The sequence below is a fragment of the Aotus nancymaae genome, unplaced genomic scaffold (genome assembly GCF_030222135.1).
Source record: "Aotus nancymaae isolate 86718 unplaced genomic scaffold, 86718_ANA_hifiasm-v0.15.2.pri h1tg000025l, whole genome shotgun sequence".
Taxonomy (NCBI): domain Eukaryota; kingdom Metazoa; phylum Chordata; class Mammalia; order Primates; family Aotidae; genus Aotus; species Aotus nancymaae.
Genome location: NW_026988438.1, coordinates 23,169,985 through 23,192,851, shown reverse-complemented (window position 1 = coordinate 23,192,851; position 22,867 = coordinate 23,169,985). Strand labels below are relative to the sequence as shown.

General features: G+C 37.9%; 1 long non-coding RNA gene across 1 annotated transcript in view; it reads right to left on the bottom strand.

The window, feature by feature from the left end:
- Positions 1-4,801: 4,801 nt before the first annotated feature.
- The window catches only part of LOC135276500 (uncharacterized), a 47,569-nt gene continuing 29,503 nt past the window's right edge, over positions 4,802-22,867 (bottom strand). The window contains exon 3 of the long non-coding RNA XR_010344023.1: positions 4,802-4,887. This is a non-coding gene — a long non-coding RNA (uncharacterized LOC135276500). The remainder of the gene's footprint in view (positions 4,888-22,867) is intronic.

Here is a 22,867-nt window from a genome sequence, read left to right as displayed (position 1 = left end):
CAGAGTAGTTTTTACTCTTTCAGGATTCTAAGGTCATATCCTTTTGCAGTGAAAAAAGTTAATGAAGCTTTCAACAATGACAAATATGTAACAAAAACAGAAATTGTGTGTGTATCCTCTAGTTTCTATGTGAGTTGTAGGTGATACAATTAAGAAACAGCAGAAAACCAAGGTAAAGCCTAATGATCTGCCCTGGAGGAAAAATCATTTATCTACTTTCTTGTTGCCATTTTCCAAAAAAATTTTTGTGAATCTTCCACAATTTGCATACTTTGCACATTGGGAAATACAGTGGTTATCCACAATAGTTAATGAGAACAGCCCAAGATTTCCATTTTTTCCATAGTGTTTCATAACCTCTAGTCTAAGTCATCCTCTCTTTGACGTATCTTTAAACATTACACCTAGTATCAAATTATTCCATTGCATGGCATTTTGTTAAAATACATTGAAATAAATATGTAACATGATATTTCCTGTGGTACAAGCACCTTGAAAATATTACTGCCGGTGATGGCTCATAGTCACATTATGCTTGAGTGGTGATTGAGGGCATGTCTAATAATTAGCTTTTCCACCCCTTCAAATAGTCAGCACTTCCCAGGCTCTGATTAATGGCCACTTTTAACTAGATTTCCCTTAAATGATAAGATAAAAGGGACAGGAATCACCACTGAGTTTTGTGAGTTGTGAGTTCATAACCACTGCATTGCTTTATCCCCCTGTATTGATCTGGGACATTGATGAAGATACAGTTAAATATGATAGAAATAATTATTTGATTCTCTGTCTCCTCTCTGCTCAAAGACTAGTCTGGTTCAATGCTGGCCTCAAGAATGTGCTTAGGCTCCAGAAATCCTAGATTACAATGTTTCAGGCTCTCACCACAACCTCCTGACCTTCCACTTCTCAGAGAATTTTCTTCCCTCTGACCTTGACTTTACTCCCAGAGCCCTCCCCTCCTTGACACCTCATCTCCCCCGACCCCACTGTACGTGCCATCTCACCAGTAGCTTTACAACCTACCTGAACGTGATGATTGATCTCTCTCTCTTCTCACCAGTACTTCAGTTTACCTACATCCTATCCTCCTGCCGCGCTCACTCCGAATATTGTCTGATCTTTGGACAAAAGACTAGAAACAATCCAATTTTTCTTCCTGAAAAAGGACTGAGCACAGCTAGAGAAAGTCAAGCGACCCTGCAAATTGATGAAACCAAACTTCTGGGTCTCTGCCCTCATAGAGCCATGGGCACCTCCTATTGGCATTTTTTTTTTTTTTTTTTGGCTGTTTAAAAAAATAGATTTGGGGGTGCAAGTGCAGTTTTGTTACCAGGATATATTATGTGGCCCTTACTTATAAATGAGAAAATAGAGTATTTGACTGTTTCTGAGTTATTTCACTTTGGATAATGGCCTTCACTTCCATTCATGTTGTTGCAAAACATATGATTTCATCCCTTTTTTATGTTATTGTAGTATTCCATGGTATAGAATACACAGGTAGCACATTATCTTATCAAACATTGATGGACATGTGATTGATTTCATGAGTTTACTATTCTGAATAGCACTGAAATAAACAAATGAGTGCAAATACCATTTTTATACAATGATTTCTTTTTATTTGGGTTGATACTCGGTAGTGGGATTACTGAATTGAATGGCTGTTCTATTTTCAGTTCTTTGAGAAATCTTTATATTGTTTTCCGTAGAGGTTGTAGGTCCAACCAACAGTGTATGAGCATTCCCTTTTTTCTACATCCTTGCCATCTGTTATTTTTTACTTTTTCATAGTAGCCATTCTGACTGCTGTAAAATGGCATCCCATTGTGGTTTTAATTGCGGTTCTTTGATTATTAGTGATGTTGAGCATTTTTATATATTTTTGTTGATCACTTGTATGTCTTCTTTTGAAGACTGGGCAGGGACACAGCCAAACCACATCAAAGAATATGTGAAAGAGACCCCACTTATAGAAAAAAGAATAGAGGCTGGGTGTGGTGGCTCACGCCTGTAATCCTAGCACTTGAAGAGGCCGAGGCAGGCGGATCACCTGAGGTCAGGAGTTCGAGACCTGCCTGGCCAACATGGAGAAACCCCATCTCTAATAAAAATACGAAAAATAGCCAGGCATGGTGACACATACCTGTAATCCCAGCTACTCGGGAGGCTGAGGCAGGAGGATCGCTTGAACATGGAAGGCAGAGAATCACTTGAACCCGGGCAGCAAGCCAAGATCACACCATTGTACTCCAGCCTGGGCAACAAGAGTGAAACTCCGTCTCAAAAAAAAAAAACCTAAAGAAAAAAATAAGAATAGAAATAACAAAATAGTGTGTTCTGGAAACCAAAAGCATATCAAATTTTTAAAAGAAAGCGAGGCCAGTCATAGTGGCCTTTGCTCATGTCCTTTGCTCACTTTTCATGTCCTTTCTCACTTTTATTTGCTCATGGTAAAATTTTCCTTCTGTTCCATGCAATGACTCTTCTAAATCTAGACCAGCCTTTCTCTTCCATTAAATTCACAATCCAGCCGAGTGCAGTGGCTCACACCTGTAATCCCAACACTTTGGGAGGCTGGGGCAGACAATTCACTTGAGGCCAGGAGTTCAAGACCAGCCTGGCCAACATGGTGAAACCCCATCTCTACGAAAAATAAAAAAATTAGCCAGGCATGGTGGCACGCGTCTGTAGTCCCAGCTACTTACTCAGGCAGAGATCGCACCACTGCACTCCAGCCTAGGTGACAGACTGTGATTCTTTCTCAAAAAAAAAAAATCGCAATCCAACCCTGTCTCCTGCTTCCCTGTTCTCACAATTTTTTCAGTCGTAACCTTTCTCTAGATTTTGCTTAAAGTATTCAATGGTTTGTTTGCTTGTGCGTGTTTTTTTTTTTTTTTTTAAATTCTGAATTGTCCATCCAAAAAGTATTTACCGCCATCCATTTTTACCTCTTTTCCTCTGGTCTAACAGTCACAGCAAACCACCCAGCCCTGGGCCCCATGCACCACCTTCAGTTACCCACTATCCCCCCTACATATTCAATCTCTTCTTCCCCATCTGCTCCTTTACTTTTACACCCACACCAAAATAGAAATAAAAACAAATACCTTCCCTTGAATTTCATTCTCCAAGAGCTACGTTTTAATACCACAAGTTCAGATTAATCAGGAAGAAGAGATAAACCCAGACTACCTTATCTGGCGTTTGCACTTCTGCTGAATTCTGGCTCCCATTCTCAGCACACTATTGAAATTGCTCTGTTGGGGTCCATAATAACATTACAGCCAAATTTAATCGTCATTTTTAGTCTATATCTTAGTTTATATCTTATATCTTAGTTTATATTTTAGTTTATATCTTTAGTTATATCTCTTTACTTTATATGACATTGTCGATCCCCCTGCATTTTTAAGAGACACGGTCTTGCTCTGTCACCCAGGGTGGAGTGCAGCGGCACCATCACAGTTCACTGTAGCCTCAAACTCCTGGGCTCTAAGTGATCCTCCTGCCTCAGCCTATTGAGTAGTTGGGACTACAGGCATGTACCACCACCATGCACAGCTAGTTTTACAAATTTTTTGTAGAGATGATGTCTTTTTATTTTGCCCATACTGGTCTCAAACTGCTGGCTTTAAGCAATGCTCCTGCATTAGCCTCCCAAAGTGCTGGCATTACAGGTATGAGCCACTACAACTGGCCTCTCCTTCTTTTTAAAATTTGGTATGCTCTTGGTTTCCAAAACACACTGTTTTGTTATTTCTATTCTTATTTCTATAAGTGGAGTCTTTTTCAGATATTCCTTGATATGGTTTGGCTGTGTCCCCACCCAAATATCATCTTGAGTTGTAGCTCCCATAATTCCAATGTGTCATGGGAGGGACACGGTAGAAGGTAATTGAATCATGGGGGTGGGTCTTTCCCATGCTTTTCTAATGATAATGAATAAGTCTCATGAAAACGGATGGCTTTATAAGGGGGAGTTTCCCTGCACAAATTTCTCTCTTCCCTGCTACCATGTAAGACATGACTTTCGCCTTCCACCATGATTGTGAGGCCTCCCCAGCCACATGGAAATGTGAGTCTATTAAACCTCTTTTTCTTTATAAATTACTCAATTTCAGGAATGTCTTTATCAGCAACATGAAAACAGACTAATACATTCTTTAATTTTGGATCTTTTCTCAGTTCTCTGCCTTGATACACACAAAGAACAAGTAAAATTAATTCATGTTGTTTTTAGCTATCATCAGTGTGCTTTTGACTTCATATCTTTATTTTCATCTCAATTCCTTCTGCCTCTTGAGCTATGGATAAACTTTTTACGAGCCAGATGAAACATTACTTTTTGAGAGGTACCTAAATCTAATATTTCTTAAATGAATGTCTTCCCACTACTGTGCATCCTTTTCCTTATCCCTTCTCTATACCAAATATCAATACCTACTGGCTATATCAATACCCACCTTTATTAACCCATGCTTGAAATCTGAAGTCAGCTTGTAGCTCTCTTCTCCGTCACTGTTTACATCATACCCTTGACATAGTCACTGATTATATCTCAAATATTTTAGTACCTGAAAGCCTCTTCTCCATCTGCATGGTGACTCATGCCTGTAATCACAGCACTTTGGGAGGCTAAGGCGGGCAGATGAATTGAGCCCAGGAGTTTGAGACCACCAGCCTGGGCAACATGGCAAAACCTCATCTCTACAAAAATAATAATAATAATAATACAAAAACTTATCTGGGCATCATAGCACATACCTGTAATCCGAAAAACCCAGGAGGGTGAGGTGGGAGGATCTCCTGAGCCCATGGAGGTCGAGGCTACAGTGAGCGATGATCGTGCCATTACACTACAGCATGGGCAACTGTGAGACTCTGTCTCAAAAAAAAAAAAGAAAGAAAGAAAGAAAGGAAGAAAGAATTATTTCTCTCCTGGCTCTCTTTGCTCTTGCAATAACATTTTTTAAATGGAAGCTTTAAAAGGGAAATAGTATAAATTGTGGAAACTTTCTATAACAATTGAGAGTTAGAGGCAAATTTCTGATAATATTTCCATTTTTTGTCTTGGTTTCAATTACGTAACCTTCTGTTATTGTTTATTTATAAAATGAAGTTATATCAGTAAAAACTTACACATCACTATTGTCAGAAAATAATTTCCCCTAGTAAACAGTAATAACATACATAATATTAATATTCATCAGATCTAATAAGGATTGAAATTTATCATCTTGTTCTGAGATGTCTAGTAAAGTGCAGGTCTGTCAGTACTTTTGGGAAGGTGCTAAAAATCACAAGGGAGTAAAGACCTTTTGTCTTTGAGAGACTTCCAAGGACAAACGTCCCTGCACTGGAGGTGAAGATAGTATAGTGTGTGCCATTAGCTACTTCCACATCTCCTAATGCTGGCCCACTGCCTCACAATCATGTTGTCAATGGCTGGTGTCGGATAGACTCTGAAATTAGGAGCCAATTACAAAAGTGTCAATGAGAAGAGGTGAAGTGGTGTTTGACTATTCTGGTCTAACCAAGTTTAAAGAACTGTGTGAGCTTGTGCACCTGAGGCTCATTTGGATATGTCATTGTCCCTATGAGGTCAGGTAACTGCAAGCAGAAACTTCCTTTGCTTTAAGATTCTCAGGTATCTCATAGGGACCATGACTGAAAGGATAACATCTTTTGCCTGAAATTTTCTAGCTCATATTCTGATCCAGGTGCCACTAATACCTTCCTTAGATCTTCTCAGTCTCACCTTTGATTTCAGCTACAGCTGTGACAAATAGTTCCCTGAAGCCTCTGTCTCACGTGATATTAACATAACCTCAATTGCTCATGCTGTCTGTTCAAGGGCTTCACATTGCTGCAGCGTAAGACATAGAAGATCACTCCATGTGCATGCATTTGCAGTCCAGAAGCTCAGGGGCATTGGAAACCTATGGGTGAACCCTTGATCAGTGAGGGTCAGGAAGTGATGGATAATTGCTTCCCCTGTTGATCCTCAGAAGAATAATTCTGAGAGACATACTACACATTCCTTAGAAATCCAGCCCTAGTAACTCACAGGTATGACTAATGCCTTTTTCAGGTGATTACAATAAAAACAACTGATTACAGTAAAAACAAAGTATGTCCACTAGGTTGGCAGGGAAATGCAAATAAAGATGATCACACAACCAGTAATCACAATACATTTGCAAAAAAATTAGAAAGTAATAGAGGCTCCAAAATAAAAGAACTAACTCTGGAATAAACTGAGCTAACAGGGAAAACCAAATGAAACTTTAGAAAACGTCTAAAAGAAGACCTCTCTTTTCCGTCCCCAGAGAAGTTCAGGAAGATTTTGTATTCAGTAAAGACTCCAGTAGAAATCCACTAAATTCAAAAATTCATTATGAAATGTAAAAGGTAGAGGTGGAAAAACAGTAAAATGAACAAAGCTGAAAAACAAATTAGTGAGCTGCAAGATCAAGCTAAGGAATCCTACCTAAATGAATCCCAAAGAACCAAGAAATAGAAAGCATGGAAGAATAAGAGAACTAGCATGGATATCCAGAAGTTGCAGAGACAGTTTCAGAGGAAGACAGCATAGAGAACAAAGGGAGGAGGTAGCAAAATCAAAGAAAATGTCCTAGAACTGAAAAAGGTTTTGCGTAAGATTGCAAGAGCCTACTTAAGGGCTAAGCAGAGTAGATTAAAAACAAATCACATAGATCCAACTTTGGCCTTTTTTTTTTTTTTTTTTTGGCTCCAGGAGGTTTTAGTATCAGGATGTTGTTGGCCTCACAGAATGAATTAGGGAGGATTTTTTGAAAGAGTTTTTATAGGAATGGTACCAGCTCTTCTATGCACATCTGGTAGAATTTGGCTGTGAATTCATCTGGTCCTAGGCTTTTATTTTTTTGGTGGTGGTGGGCTATTTATTACTGATTCAATTTCAGAGCTTGTTATTGTTCTGTTCACAGATTCAATTTCTTCCTGGCTCAGTCTTGGGAAGGTTTATGTGTCCAGGAATTTATTCACAGACGTGTTCATAATAGTCTCTGATGGTTATTTGTATTTCTGTGCAGTCAGTGGTAATATCCCCTTTGTCATTTGTAACTGTGTTTATTTGAATCTTCTCTCTTTTCTTCACCATTAGTCTAGCTAGCAACCTAACTATTCAGAAATCCTCAACAGAATACTGGCAAACTGAATCCAGCAGTATATCATAAAGATTATCCACCACAATCAAGTAGGTCTTATCCCTGGGTTGCAAGGTTGGTTCAACATACACAAATAAATAGATGTGATTCATCACATAAACAGAACTAAAGACAAAACAAACCTACAGGATTACCTCAATAGTTGCATAAAAGGCTTTCAATAAAATTCAATATCCCTTCAAGCTAAAAACTCTCAATAAACCAGGTACTGAAGTAACATACCTCAAAATAATAAGAGCCATCTATGGCAAACCCACAGCCAACAACACAGAATGGGCAAAAGCTAGAAGCATTCCCCTTGAAATCTGGCACAAGACAAGGATGCTCTCTCTCACCACTTCTATTCAACATAGTATTGGAAGTCCTGGCCAGAGCAACCAGGCAAGAGAAAGAAACGAAGAACATCCAAAAAGGAAGAAAAGAAGTCAAACTATCCATTTGCAGACTACATAATCCTATATCTAGAAAACCCAATAGCCTCAGTCCAAAAGCTCCTTCAGCTGATAAACAACTTCAGCAAAGTCTCAGGATGCAAAATCAGTATGTAAAAATTACTAGCATTCCTATACATCAATAAGAGTCAAACAGAAGGCCAAATCAGGAATGCAATTCCATTCACAATTGCCACAAAATAATAAAATATCTAGGAATAAGGATAACCAGGGAGATGAGAGAGCTGTACAAGGAGAACTAGAAAGGACTTTTCAAATAAATCAGAGATGACACAAAAAAATGGAAAACATTCCATGCTTATGAATAGAAAGAATCAATGTTGTTAAAATGGCAATACTGTCCAAAGCCATCAATGCTATTCCTAACAAGCTACCAATGACATTCCTCCCATAACTAGAAAATACTATTTTAAAGTTAACATGTAATAATAAAAGAGCCCAAATAACCAAGGCAATCCTCAGCAAAAAGAACAAAGCTTGAGGCATCATGTTACCCAACATCAAACCATACTACAGGGCTACAGCAACCAAAACAGCATGGTACTGGTACAAAAGTAGATACCTAGACCAACAGAACAGAACAGAGAGCCCCAAAACAAGGTCGTACACCTAGGACCATCTGACCCTCAACAAAGTTGACAAAAACAAGCAACGGGGAAATGATTCCCTATTCAATAAATGGTGGTGGGATGACTGGCAAGCCATATGCAGAAGACTGAAACTGGACCCGTTCCTTACACCATATACAAAAATTAATTCAAGATAAATTAAAGGCTTGAATGCAAAACCCAAAGCTATAAAAACCCAGGAAGACAGCCTAGGCAAAAACATTCTGGACATAGAAACAGGCAAAGATTTCATGACAAAGACACCAAAAGCAATTTCAACAAAAGCAAAAATTGAGAAATGTGATCTAAGTAAACTAAAGAGCTTCTTCACAGCAAAAGAAACTATCAACAGAGTAAACAACTTTAGAATGAGAGAAAATATTTGCAAACTATGTGTCTGACAAAGGTCTAAAATCCAGCATCTATAAGGAACTTAAACAAATTTATGAGCAAAATAAGCCACCCCATAAAAAAGTAGGCAAAGGACATGAACAGACACTTTTTAAAAGAAGACATACATGTGGCCAACAAGCATATAACTGATGATATTGAGGCCAACCTCAACATCACTGAGCATTAGAGAAATGCAAATCTAAACCACAATAAGATACCATCTCACACCAGTCAGAATGGCTATTATAAAAAATCAAAAAAAATGACAGATGCTGGCAAGACTGCAGAGAAAAAGGAATGCTTATGCACCGCTGGTGGGAGTGTAAATTAGTCCAACTATTGTGGAAAACACTGTAACAATTCCTCAAAGACCTAAAGACAGCACTACCTTTCAACCCAACAATCCCATTACTGGCTATACACCCAAAGGAATATAAATCATTCCATCATAAAGACACGGGCATGCATATGTTCACTGTAGCACTATTTACGATAGCAATGACATGGAATCAACTTAAATGCCCATCAATAATAGATTGGATAAAGAAAATGTGGTACATACACAATACGAAATACTATGCAACTATAAAAAAAAGAATGAGGCCAGGCGCGGTGGCTCAAGCCTGTAATCCCAGCACTTTGGGAGGCCGAGGCGGGTGGATCACGAGGTCAAGAGATCGAGACCATCCTGGTCAACATGCTGAAACCCCGTCTCTACTAAAAATACAAAAAATTAGCTGGGCATGGTGATGCGTGCCTGTAATCCCAGCTACTCAGGAGGCTGAGGCAGGAGAATTGCCTGAACCCAGGAGGCGGAGGTTGCAGTGAGCTGAGATCGTGCCATTGCACTCCAGCCTGGGTAACAAGAGTGAAACTACGTCTCAAAAAAAAATGAGATCATGTCCTTTGCAGGAACATGGATGGAGCTGGAGGCCATTATCCTTAGCAAACTAATGCAGAAACAGCAAACTAAATACTGCAAGATCTCACTTACATATGGAAGCTAAATAATGAGAACTGGTACAAAGAGGGAAACAACATACACTGGGGTCTGCTGGAGAGTGGAGGTTGGGAGGAGGGAGAGAATCGGAAAAAATAAGTAATGAGTACTAGGTTAATACCTGGGTAATAAAATAATCTGTACAACATACCCACATGACGGGTTTACCCATACAACAAACCTGCACATGTACCCTGAACTTAAAATAAAAGTTTTTTTAATAAAATAAAAAATAAAGTTAACTTTCTTTTTAAGAAAAAGAAAACTCCAACTTTAGTACACACAAAAGTAAAATATCAAAACGTCAAGGAAAAATTCTAAAAAGTAGGAGAGAAGAACATATAAAATATTTCTCATAAAATAATAAGTATTAATTTTCCTAGCTATAGTAAGAGGATTGTGGCTAATAGAAGATTTTCCTTATTATTTGGAGATTTTGCTAAATAATTAGGGGTGAAGTCTCATGAGGGCTGCAACTTATTTTCAAATGGTTACACAAAAGAATGTACAGAGAGAGAGAGAGAGAGAGAGAGAGATTGAGAGATACCAAGCAAATATAGCTAAAGGCTTACCTAGGTAGGAGGTACATGGGTGTTTCCTGTACCATTTTTTAACTTTCCTACTTATTGGAACACTTCACTACTATAAAGTTGGGGAAAACTTCTCAAGCTCCTGTTCACTGGCAGCTAACAACCATAAATTATTTATATAATTTGTGTCAGAGGGAAATGAGATATCTCACTAGAAGATAATGGAGTAGAATCTTCTAAGTTCTGAGAAAAAAATATCTTTTATCTTTCTCAGCTAAACAAACTATTATTTAAATGTAAAGGCAACCTAAGTGATTAAACATCATACAATTTACCAGTCACTGGCTGCATTGAAGAGAATGACAAAGGAATATATTCCAGTAAAATTAAAATTAGCAAAAACAAGAGAAAGCCAAATTACATAATAAATACATGGAGTCAGTCAACTATGCCTCTAATCTCCCTCCAAAAATACTCTAAAAAGAACATTAAAGAGAAAATAAGATCTAAACTGACAAATACAAGGGGAACATGGCAATGGGGACAGCAACAGCAAAGCAAGTTCAGTCGATTTGTAGAAAACAGAACATGCATAGATTTAATCAGGTAAGGAAGCAGGTATGCTCACAAAGGCAGGCATGAAGAGTAACAGTTCACACACCAGGATTGGGAGGGACTCGGGACTAGGGGACATTAAGTGCAGAGGAAAGTGATGATGAGGCAGATGGCAAAACTGAATTTCTGTAGGCAGCACAAAAATTGTATACAATTAACTCCTCCAGTCTCCTTCTTTGCCACATGCATGGAAGGCTGGTAGCTAAGCTCCTTCCCAACTCCTATCTAAGGCAATAGATTGGCAGTTTCTTCCCTGAGTAACTTGGTAACTGTTGGGATATACCTCTGTTGACTTATTTTGTTGGAACAAGAACAGCGAATGAATGAGGAGCACTCAAGCTAAACCAGACACAGCTTCCAATCTCTGCTTTTCAGAGCTTCCCTATGAAATGTTAATGAAATGAAACATTATGAGACATTTGAGGTAAACTGTCCACAGGAAATAAAAAAAAATAGCAGAATAACTGCGGGGGAAAACCCATACTGAGAGTTTTTTGATGTTTTCTTCAAAACTGTTATCTTGAATTAATATCCTCAGAACAATCACAGAAGATTTTATATGTATAAAACAAGAACAGGGTGGTATGAAAAATGAATACTTGTAAAACAAAAAAGAGCTTTTAGAGATGTAACTTTAAAGGTCATTACAGAAATTAAAAGAGAAAAAATTAATGAAATCTCACCAAAAGCATGACCAAAAGACAAAGATAGGTGGGAAATGTGATAGAAAAGATAATCAATGTTATAGTGAACCTCAAGTTTCTCTTCAAAGAGTCAGTATGTGAGTATGTTCGGCTCTCTTATTCTGTAATTCTCTATTTTAAAGTTTAACTTCCTTGTAATTCTAGTATATAACCTTCTCCACCGGTCCTAATCAGTAGTTCACATCTGCTCCCCCATCCCCCCATCTTGACTCATTCAAGTCACCTGATCATCCCTGGCTACCTGATCTACCTGCTCTGACCCGCCTGAAACCATCATCCTTCCTGCCAAAACACCCACCCTGCCACTCCAGCTCGGACCCCTACTCTTTTTTAAAAAAAATAGTCAATCGGGCCAGCGCAGTGGCTCACACCTGTAATCCCAGTACTTTCGGAGGCTGAGGCGGGCAGATCATGAGGTCAGAGGTTTGAGACCAGCCTGACCAACATGGTGAAACCCCTTCTCTACTTAAAAATACAAAAATTAGCCAGGTGTGGTGGCCCACCCCTGTAATCCCAGCTACTTGAGAGACTGAGGCAGGAGAATTACTTGAACCCAGGAGGCAGAGTTTGTGGTGAGCCAAGAGCGTGTCATTGCACTCCAGCCTGGGTGACAGAGCAAGACTCCATCTCAAAAAAGAAAAAAAAGTAGCCAATTGGGATTAGTCTAGCTTGTGTGGTCTAACCCTAGCCAACAGGGGATGACACAGCAGTAGGGACAACCCCCTATAAGGCATAAGTACCCCTCCCTGCCTTGTCCAAGCAAGCCTGGCCACCATTGCTCCGTCCGTGTGCCCTGCACCCTTCTATAGAAGTAAACTGCCTTGCTGAGAGGACATATCTTCGAGTGCTATTTCTTTTTTGACATTGAAATTTTACTTATAACATCAATTCAAGGGGTTCACTATCTTATAAATGAGAAATTCATAAATAATAGAGAAAAAAAAAGGCAAGAAATTATGTCAAAGGTAATACAGTCAAATTTCCCACAGTAAATTCCCAGATCAGAGTGGCCTACAAAGTGGCCACCATGACTATCATTATGTTTGATATTCAACCAGTATTTTAGTTAATATAAAGGAATAATATTAACCACATTCATTAGGCAGATTTGAATCACTCTTTGCAGTACATCTGCGTCTCAAATGTGAGGATTATGGCATTTCAGCTTTGGAACATCAAAAAATGGCCAAAAAGTGTATCTAACAGAGTTGGGAAACTACAACCCATAGGTCAAATCCAGCTTGCAGCCTGTTTTTTTTACAGCCTGGGGGCTAGAGAGGGTTTTTAATTTTTAAAGGGTTATAAACAAAACAAAGAACATGTGATAGAAACCGTATGTGGCCCACAAAGACCAAAAGTATTTACTATCTGGATTTGCTGACCTATACTAAGCATAACAATGCAAGTTATGTGCTGTTACTCAATATCCAATTCCAGAGCATTAAAGATGTCCTAAAAAGACTCCTTCATAAAGAGGCTAGGAAATGGGGGTATCTCAAACACACAGAATAGTTGGACTATTCTTGCCAATTGGTATTTTATGCCACAGAGTCCTAACTCAGTGATTTGGGGCTGGGCAGGTTACTTATTATATTAACCCAAGAAGTCACCCAGAGTTGTAAGATGCCAAAAAGCAGTAGGAGGGTCTGGTAGGGAACTAGATGACACATGCCTGAAGACATTCACATTCTGAACACAAAAGATGTTCACATTCATATTCAAAACACAAAAAGGTGCTGTGCTGATCAATCAACACATCTAGTTTGTACAAATTCATGTGATTTATACTGAAAATCGTTGCCATAAGGATGAACGTCATGTTCTATATCTACTTCTGTCACTTGATTTTATCATTTCCACCTAAGAACCTCAATTTTTCTTATATTAACACAATTTCCTTTATCTTCTTACATTTGTGAATGTCTTAGTTTAGTAGATTTCAGGCCAAAGGAGTTCATGGGTTATGGTAGAAAACAAAGAAATCTTAAGGCTGAAAGAAAAGGGGCATGAGGGTTGAAGTCCATAAAGGCCCACTTCCAAGATGGTACCTCATAATCTGCATCTCCTGGTATCCACACCCTTGAATAATGCCCTCACCTTTACTGTAGGCTGGATCTAGTCACTTACTTCTAATGCATAGAAAACTTCCACTGGTTAAGTTACAAAAAATCGTAAGACTTCTGTCTTGCTAGCAAACTCTCTTGCTAGCTTTAAAGACTTACCTGAGCAGCCCACATGGCAAGAAACTGGGGGCAACCTTTGGCCAAGACAGGAACTAAGGCCATCACTACAACAGTGAGAGAGGAACTGAATCCTGCCAGCAACCATCAAATAAGCATACCCTGCCCCAGAAGAACCTGGAAGTGGCTGCAGCCAACACTTTCATTGCAGCCTTGTGAAAAACTCTGAAACAGAGGACCCAACTGGGTCGAGATTCGTGATCCACAGAGACTATGAAATAATACATGTGTGCTGTTTTAAGCCTCCAAATGTTGTTACACAGCAATTGATAACTAATACAAATTATTATAGGAGAGAAATGTTTTGCACATTGTTCTGGGGCTAGTTTGTGATTCTGCTAGCATTTGAAATGGTGAATATCCTACAGTGCTTATGAGACTATTCCTGTACCAAGTCCTTAGCTCAGTTCAATGCCATGCAGGGCCAATGCACCTGGACATATCTTCTTCTTTGAAATGCATATTTCTCATTATCACAACAAAATACATTTTTTAAAAAAATGGTCACGGCCAGGCACGGTGGCTCATGCCCGTAATCCCAACACTTAGGGAGGCCAAGGCAGGTGGATCACCTGAGGTCAGGAGTTCAAGACCATCCTGACCAACATGGAGAAACCCCATCTCTACTAAAAATACAAAATTAGCCAGGTGTGGTGGCACATGCCTGTAATCCCAGCTACTCAGAGGCTGAGGCAGGAGAATCGCTTGAACTCAGGAGGCAGAGGTTGAGGTGAACTGAGATCATGCCATTGCACTCCAGCCTGGGCAACAACAGTGAAACTCCATCTCAAAACAATAAAATAGTCATTTCTACTTTAATTGGTGATTCATTTGTCTTTTTGAGAAATGTGAATTATACCTTGCTAGATATTGCTTACCAAATAACACAGAACTAGTAATAACTGGAAACATTTATTTTAGAATATTTTGTTACTTTTTATTTTTTCATATATATATATATACACACACACACACACACCTATTTCATATACACACACACACACAAATACATAAAATTGTACTTTAGGTTCCAGGGTACATGTGCAGATAATGCAGGATTGTTGCATAGGTACATACATGGAAATGTGGTTTGCTGTCTCCATCCCCCCATCATCTATATCTGGCATTTCTCCCCATGTTATCCCTCCCCAACCTCCCTACCCCCTCATTGTTCCTCCCCTAGTTCCCACCAACAGACCCCAGTGTGTGATGCTACCCTCCTTGTGTCCATGTGTTCTCATTGTTCAATACCCGCCTATGAGTGAGAACATGTGGTGTTTGATTTTCTGTTCTCGTGTCAGTTTGCTGAGAATGATAGTTTCCAGATTCATCCATGTCCCTACAAAGGACATGAACTCATCATTTTTTTATGGCTGTATAGTATTCCATGGTGTATAGGTGCAACATTTTCCTTGTCCAGTCTATCATCGATAGGCATTTGGGTTGGTTCCAGGTCTTTGCTATTGTAAATAGTGCCACAGTGAACATACGTGTGCATGTGTCTTTATAATGGAACGATTTACAATCCTTTGGATATATGCCCAGTAATGGGATTGCTGAGTCAAATGGAATTTCTATTTCTAGATCCTTGAGGAATTGTCACACTGTCTTCCACAATGGTTGAATTAATTTACACTCCCACCAACAATGTAAAGGTGTTCCTATTTCTCCACATCCTCTCCAGCATCTGTTGTCTCCATATTTTTAAATGATTGCCATTCTAATATTTTGTTACTTTTTAAAAGAATAAGTAGTGTTCTCAAGTAATAATCATTAAAAAACATATCAATACTGAAAAATTCAATTTTTATTATTTCTCCAATCACATATTTGAGAGCTTCATAATAAACATTTACATAATTTTGAGTTTTACTTCAAATAAGACATCATTATTGTTTTCTTTCTTTTCTTGTAGAAGATTAATGTTTACAGTATGAGACTTCCCAAGTTTTTGTTCTTTAGATCACATTGACGTAAGACTCATATCCTTTAAAATGGACTTATATTGTGACACTTTACCTTATTTAATAGGATCAAAGTTTATTTGAAATGTTATTTAATAATATGATGTCTCCAATTTGCCTGAAAATTATGTGTGTGGGTAGAGGAAAGGGAAGAACGGGTTAAGGAAACACATTTTAAAAGACCAGCCATGAGTTGACAGCTTGTTAAAGTTGATGATGAGTTCATTGTAGTTTTCTTTCTAGTTTTGTATACAAATGTAATTTTCCATCCTATATGTGATATGCTTGCATATAAATAAATACCTCGTCTCTTCTAAGGATCCTATTGCAGTATTTCATATACAATTTTTTAAATAAAATCACCTGCTACTTTCAAGTTTCTTGCCACATCCATCATCAAAACAAATATGTGTAACATTTTCTATTTTCAATAGGACTATTCACTTCAAAATAAACATGCTGCAGAGGCAGTTACAATTATAACAACTTTGAATACTGAATAAATTTTACTGGAGATTTGCAATGGAGCAGACCTTATGTGTGTTCCTTATGTACATTATCTCAATCTAATCCTCACACAGTTTTATTCCAACAGTAAAAGGTGACTCAGTACTTTCCTCCATAATTTACCTGAGTAAATAAGTTACTTATATAATGTATACATGATAAACATGTCTAATAAGTATGAGTCAAAATCTCTATGAAAGCCAAGTATAAATTCTAAAGGACTATATAATATACCGTGGCATTATTTTCTACTAGTAATGCTTCTCTAGAAAGTTGTTTGATGTCATAGCAGTTTGACATCTTCCCTTTAAATATTTCATATACTGTCTGCCACAAAGTATGCCCTGACACAGATTATGGTAGATGTTTATATTTTATCTTTGAAGGGAAAATAACATAAACAAGAAAGTAACTTTTTAATTAGAAGATCTTGCTTAGAGTGATATTAGAAAAGTATACAGCTAAATGGTTTGATTTTATATGTTAAATTAGAGTGAAAATAAGAGGCCACTAAATTCAAAAGAGCATCTGGAGAATTCAAAACAATGAGCCAGCTATTGAGAGAAGCTAGAGAATATTTAAAGTCCCATTATATTTAATTTACATTCTAACATCAAAAAATTAGTTTGTTTTTCAAAAAAATGTTCTATGGTTTGCTTTTGCATAATTAAAATCCATTAGACAATATTTATTTTATTTGTTTTTATGGGAAATAGTGTTTGTTCATTATATGTTTGCTGTAGTTAATTAAACCACTCATCAGCCTTGTAGATTCTACCAGTCTGTGACTTCATTGATCTTGCTATAATCAACACAATCACCAATATGAAAGCAGTACAGATTTTCTAGAAGTCAGCATAGGCATTTGCAAGATATTTTTCCTTGCATTGGCTATAGAAAATTTTATTTGTAAAATACAAATGAATTCTCAACCTTTCATCTCCATTTTGTTATGAAGTTCATCATCTAGTAAATTATCTGGGTTTATAGCCTAGCCCACAATTTACCCTATGACCATGGGAAAGCCTCTTCCTTTTTCTGTTTTCTCATCAGTAAAATGGACACCCCTGCCCCACTTTCAAGACAATTATATTGCATAGTGGCATATAACATTCATGGTAAGTGCTCAAAAAGAGCATTCCTTCCCTTCATGTGACATGGGTTATTTTTCCTTTTCATTCTAAAAATCTCTTCTCCCTCCAGTGTTTTTTTTGTTGGTTTGTTTGTTTGTTTCAGACAGGGTCTCACTTTGTTGTCCAGGCTGAAATGCAGTAATGCAGTGGCATGATCATAGCTCACTGCCACCTTGAACTCCCGGGTTCATAGCTCCTCCCATCTCAAGCTTCCGAGTAGCTGGGAAAACAAGCACGTGGCACCATGCCTCGCTAAGTTTTTAATACCTTTTGTAAAGACAGGGGGTTCACCATCTTGTCCAGGCTGGTCCCAAACTCCCAGGCTCAAGTGATCCTCCCACCTCGGCCTGTCACGGTACTTTTATTTTTTTTTTACAAATAATAACATACTATTTTATAAGTGGTTTACTTACAATTCTCAATTAAAGATGCTAATTGCACAAGTGTGCAATTCATCATGATGATGATATAGAATCTGAAGCATGGAAAAATTTGGAATTGAGAAGCTGAATACTCATCTTCAAACTCAGAAAAAAATTAAGATATCAGCAGGAAACGTTTTGCTTTAAAAATGTGTTTAGTCGAGGGAGTAGTTATTACCAAATACATGTTGTAGTATTTGTAAATTGACAGCTCTCTTATTTTCTTTCTCAGAAATACTTCCCCATGGTATCTCAAAGTTTCCAAACTTGCCTGATCATGAAGTTTTTCTGAGAAACTCTTTAAAATAGATGTTCAGAATCCCTCCCCTGGAAAGGCTGATGTATCTGGGCCAGGGAAGAAATCTGTATGTCTGTTACCCCAGGTGGTTCTTACGATCAGGCAGGAATAGGAAAAAGTGCATCAGCTGATCTGCCCATTTTGCTGATTGGGGGAAAGTGTATATATGCAAGTCAACCACTAAAATTACATTTTGTCTAAGTCACAGAGTGCTCAAATTCAGTAATTGTTCCCTCAGACTTAGCAGTGGGTTGAAGCCTGCAGGGTTGAAAAGTTAATTACAGTGAAGGTTGAGAAGGTAACTTGGCCACACAGTCCTTTGTGGCTGGATTATATTTCAGAGTTAATCTATGTGTTTTTCGAGTAATTCCTTCCTTCACTGTTTCTCACTCATGCACTGGGGGGCTCTTTTCTTTCCTCCCACGCTCTTCCCTCCTTCCTTCCCTCCATCCATCCAACACCAAAGCAGAAACAAAGACTGAAAGAAGCTTCGGCTTCAGTGTCAGACAATAGGCAATTCTTATTTCTAATGAAAAATAATGTGTTATTCTCATGCCCCAGTTGCGTTAGTGAAGACAGGCAAACTCCTAACAATCCCAGAGTTTCTGCGGCTTGACGCAATAAAGGTTTGCTTCTTGCTTGCTAGGTTCTAGCCACTAGACCTGGAGATTTTTCTATTGCATAGATCAGATCACATAACCTTTTTATAAGGTAACTGTATATTTTATTCCTAGGGTCCTTGAAATTAATAAACCACTGCCAAATATCTCATGTAAAAATGTTTCATTGCCACTTCATCCTGGCAGCCTATTGTGGTAAATACTTTGCCGTTCTCTTTGCCAGTTAAGCATTTCCACTTCGCTTCTGCTGCTCCTAGACCGCATTATCTTCATTGACATCAGGAAGCACATCTCAATGGTGGTATCTCCTACTGTCATATACACCCGTAATGAAGCATTAAGGTTAACAATCTTGCATGTTCTTCACATGTACCCCAAAACCTAAAATGCAAAAAAAAAAAAAGATTGGTGCTCCTGGCCTGGCACGGTGGCTCAGGCCTGTAATCTCAGCATTTTGAGAGGCTGAGGTGGGCGGATCCCCACAGGTCAGGAGTTTGAGACTAGCCTGGCCAACATGGTGAAATCCCATCTCTGTTAAAAATACAAAAAAAAAAAAAATTAGCTGGGCATGGTAGTGCACATCTGTAGTCCTGGCTGCTTTGGAGGCTGAGTCAGGAGAATCACTTGAACCTGGGAGGCAGAGTTTACAGTGAGCTAAGATTGTGCCACTGCACTCCATCCTGGATAACGGAGCAAGACTCCATCTCAAAAAAAAAAGAGTGGTGCTCCTCTCATCACTCAATCACTCATCAATAAAATTGTCAATGCCTTAGTGAAGAGAGTATCCTCTGGGCCCTCTTGGGAGATAGGGTAGTAGTATGGGTACATATTCTGCATGCAATGAATTCACCCTAATTAATTCCTAAATTTTTGGATTCCTTCCTCTTGCCAGGGCAGTCCTGGCATCTCAACTTCATTGAAAGTCGGCCAATGCTGAGCCCAAGGTTTATGTAGACTGTCAGAGCTACTCTGCCTGCACAGGTTCACACATTAAATTCAGAATATCTGGTAAATGTACCCATGGCAATAAGTATAGACAATGTCAGTGTTACATTATTTTCCTCCATGGTCTCACACATATGTCCAAGGTTTTTGCTAATATAAATTACCAAAGTCTTACCATTATTTTAGAATATAAGCTATTTCTTCCTAAGTCCGACTTGTAATTGGCCCCAGAACATGAATAATTGAGGTAGATTTTGAGAAAAATAAGTCTCTATTTGTAAGGCAGCTTCCCCAGGTTAGGCTATTAAATGATCTAACAGGGAGTGTGCTAGAACCAGGAAAACATAGTGTGCAGAGCTTCATCTCTGAATGAGAATGGAGAGTAGGAAAAGGTGAGTTGGAAGCTGGAGACAATAGTTTATGAACTGGCCAATGATTGAGGCAGTGAATCTTTCTTCCCTAGCTTGTGGGAGCCTTCTGAAAGCAGTAATGCACCTTGCTCTAGCATTTTGAAAAGTGATCTCAGTGCAAAGAAAATGTGATATGCTCTCACTGAACAGATGTATGTTTGTAAAATTGAATCCATTTTTCTTTTTGAATGTAGAAATCATTTTGGCAGAGAAAAGGTCATATTAGTTCTGGACCAACACAGTAATGTCTGTATGTCTGTGGGACAAACAGTTTGCAATTGAATTGGAAACAATGAGAAGTCATCCTGAGTCTGACAGGTACGAATGATGTCAAGAATCTGACCACTGTACTCCAGGACTTCAGCCAGGCCCAATCCTGCCTTCACAGCCTGTTTCACATTTTCGTGACTCTTTCTCATACTCTCCAGGTCAAAATCAGTATATTCCTTCCCTCCATTCAATAACATAGTGTATGCTCTCATTGTTCTGTATCAGTAACATGTATACATAAATGTCATATGTGTGTCTTGTCAAAATAATAGAAAGTTCTAAGTAATTGTATCGACCCAGCTACTCCACAAGAATGACAGACAGGACCCTTTGTGGCTTAACACTGTGTCCTCTGATGTTACCTTTTGCCATACTCAGTCATCTGACCCTTCCAGTATCCTATTTCTTCTTCCTGGGACTTGCTACTTCTACTGGTGGCACCATGACTAACTTCTTATTTTTCAAATAACTGCGCTTAAATGTCATTTCCTCTGGGGTGCTTTTCCTTACTGCCTCCCTAGACATACCCTACCCATGTCCTCACCCCAGGTAGGTTACGTGTTCTTGCTGTGGGCTCATTAAACTATCTACTCATCTTCTACTTTCACTACAGCATTCATTATCTTTTATTTATTTGCTTTTTTGGCTGTTGTTCCTGCTAGACCGTAAGACATGACATCACTCACAGAGGAGGAATATAATTGGTATTTAAAAGACAATTGTCAAATAAATGTTAAAAAATGAATGAAAATATGGATTTGATGTTTGATCTGTCATTTCAGACTGCAATGTAAAGAAAGTGGCCTTATAGGCAGTTCCTAAGGTAAGAGCTAGATGAGATAAGGGCATAATGTTTTGAAATCAAATAGATGATTAACTTAAAATGAGATAGAGTCAGTAACAAAATAACCACCACTCCATAAAGTCAAATCAGTGTTGTGGGGCACAATCTTGTTATTTGAACTGAACAAGATAATTATGTCATTTATATAGAAATGCAAAGAATGTAGAGTAAACAAAACAATTTTGAAAAAGAATAACAAATTTGAATATGCACACCTTCCAATTTTAAGTCTATAGTAAATCAGACACTGTTATTTGTATAAAGATATACATATAGATCGATGGAGCAAAACAGAGATCTGAGAAGAGACCCACACATAAATAGCAAATTCATTTTCAAAAAAGGTGCCAAAACAATTGAACATGGAAAGAATAATCCTTTTAATAAATGGTACTGGACATTTGTATATCCATACTCAAATAAAAGAATCTCAATCTATAAAAACCTTACTGATCTAATGTTAGGCAAAGATTTTTTAAATAGAAATACAAAACATACAAACAATAAAAGAAAATGATCAAGTAGACTTTATGAAGTTACAAATTTGAGCTCTTTAAAAATCAGTATTAAGAAAATGAAAAACCATAGAATAGGAGAAATCATTTTTAAAACCTATATTTCACGACTGATCTATATCCAGAATATGTACAAAAGTCTTACAACTGAATAATAATGAGTCAAACAACTCAATTAAAACTTGGGTAAAGATTTACATAGACACGTAAGCAAAGAAGATTCAGGGATGGTTAATGAGCATCTAAAAAGAGGTTCAACATCTTTAGTAACTGGAAAAATGAAAATTAAAACCACAGTGGGATATGACTACAGCATATTATAATGGCTCAAATTTTTAAAATCTAACAAGACCAAATGAAGTGAGAATGCTAAGCAACTGGAAGTTCCATAGATTGCTGGTGGGAATGCAAAACTGCACAGGCATTCTGAAAAAGTCTGGCCTTTTCTTATAAAGTTATAAATATGCTTACTATATAATCTAGCAACCCACTGTAGGCATTCACCCAAGAAAAATGAAAACTTGTATTCACACAAAAAAATCTGCACACAAATGTTCATAGCAACTTTAATAATCAACCAAATAGGAAACTACACAAGTAAACCAAACAAACCTTTGTACATCCATACAATGGTATACCACTCAGCAATAAAAAGGAACAGACAACAGCTCCGTGAGACAACAGGGACTCCTGTTAAAAGCACTGTGCTAAGTGAAAGAAGTCAAACCAAAATACTATGGACAGTATCATGTCATTTATATGAAATTCTAAAAGGGAAAACACTATCATAGTAGAAATCAAACCAATGTTTGCCAGGGCCTAAGGGATGGGGGAAGGGATTCACTGAAAAGGACATAAAGCAACTTTTTTGGGGTGGTGGAAATATTCTGTATTATGAAGATGAATATGTTTGCTTAAGTCATCAAATTTGCATTTAAAATTTATGAATTTTGTTTTGTGTAAATTATACCTCAAGAAAGCTAACTCTCTCTAAAACAAAACAAATAAGCCAAATTATTCAGTTTTGATCAGACGACCACATAGGAAAGATATTATTTCAAGTAATTTTGTAACACATTACTCTGACTACATGTACTTAGTGTTATTTATAAAGACAAAAAATCTGCAAAGAAATATTGAACTTTAGCCCATATACTCATTGTTAGCAGTACTACTGGTACTA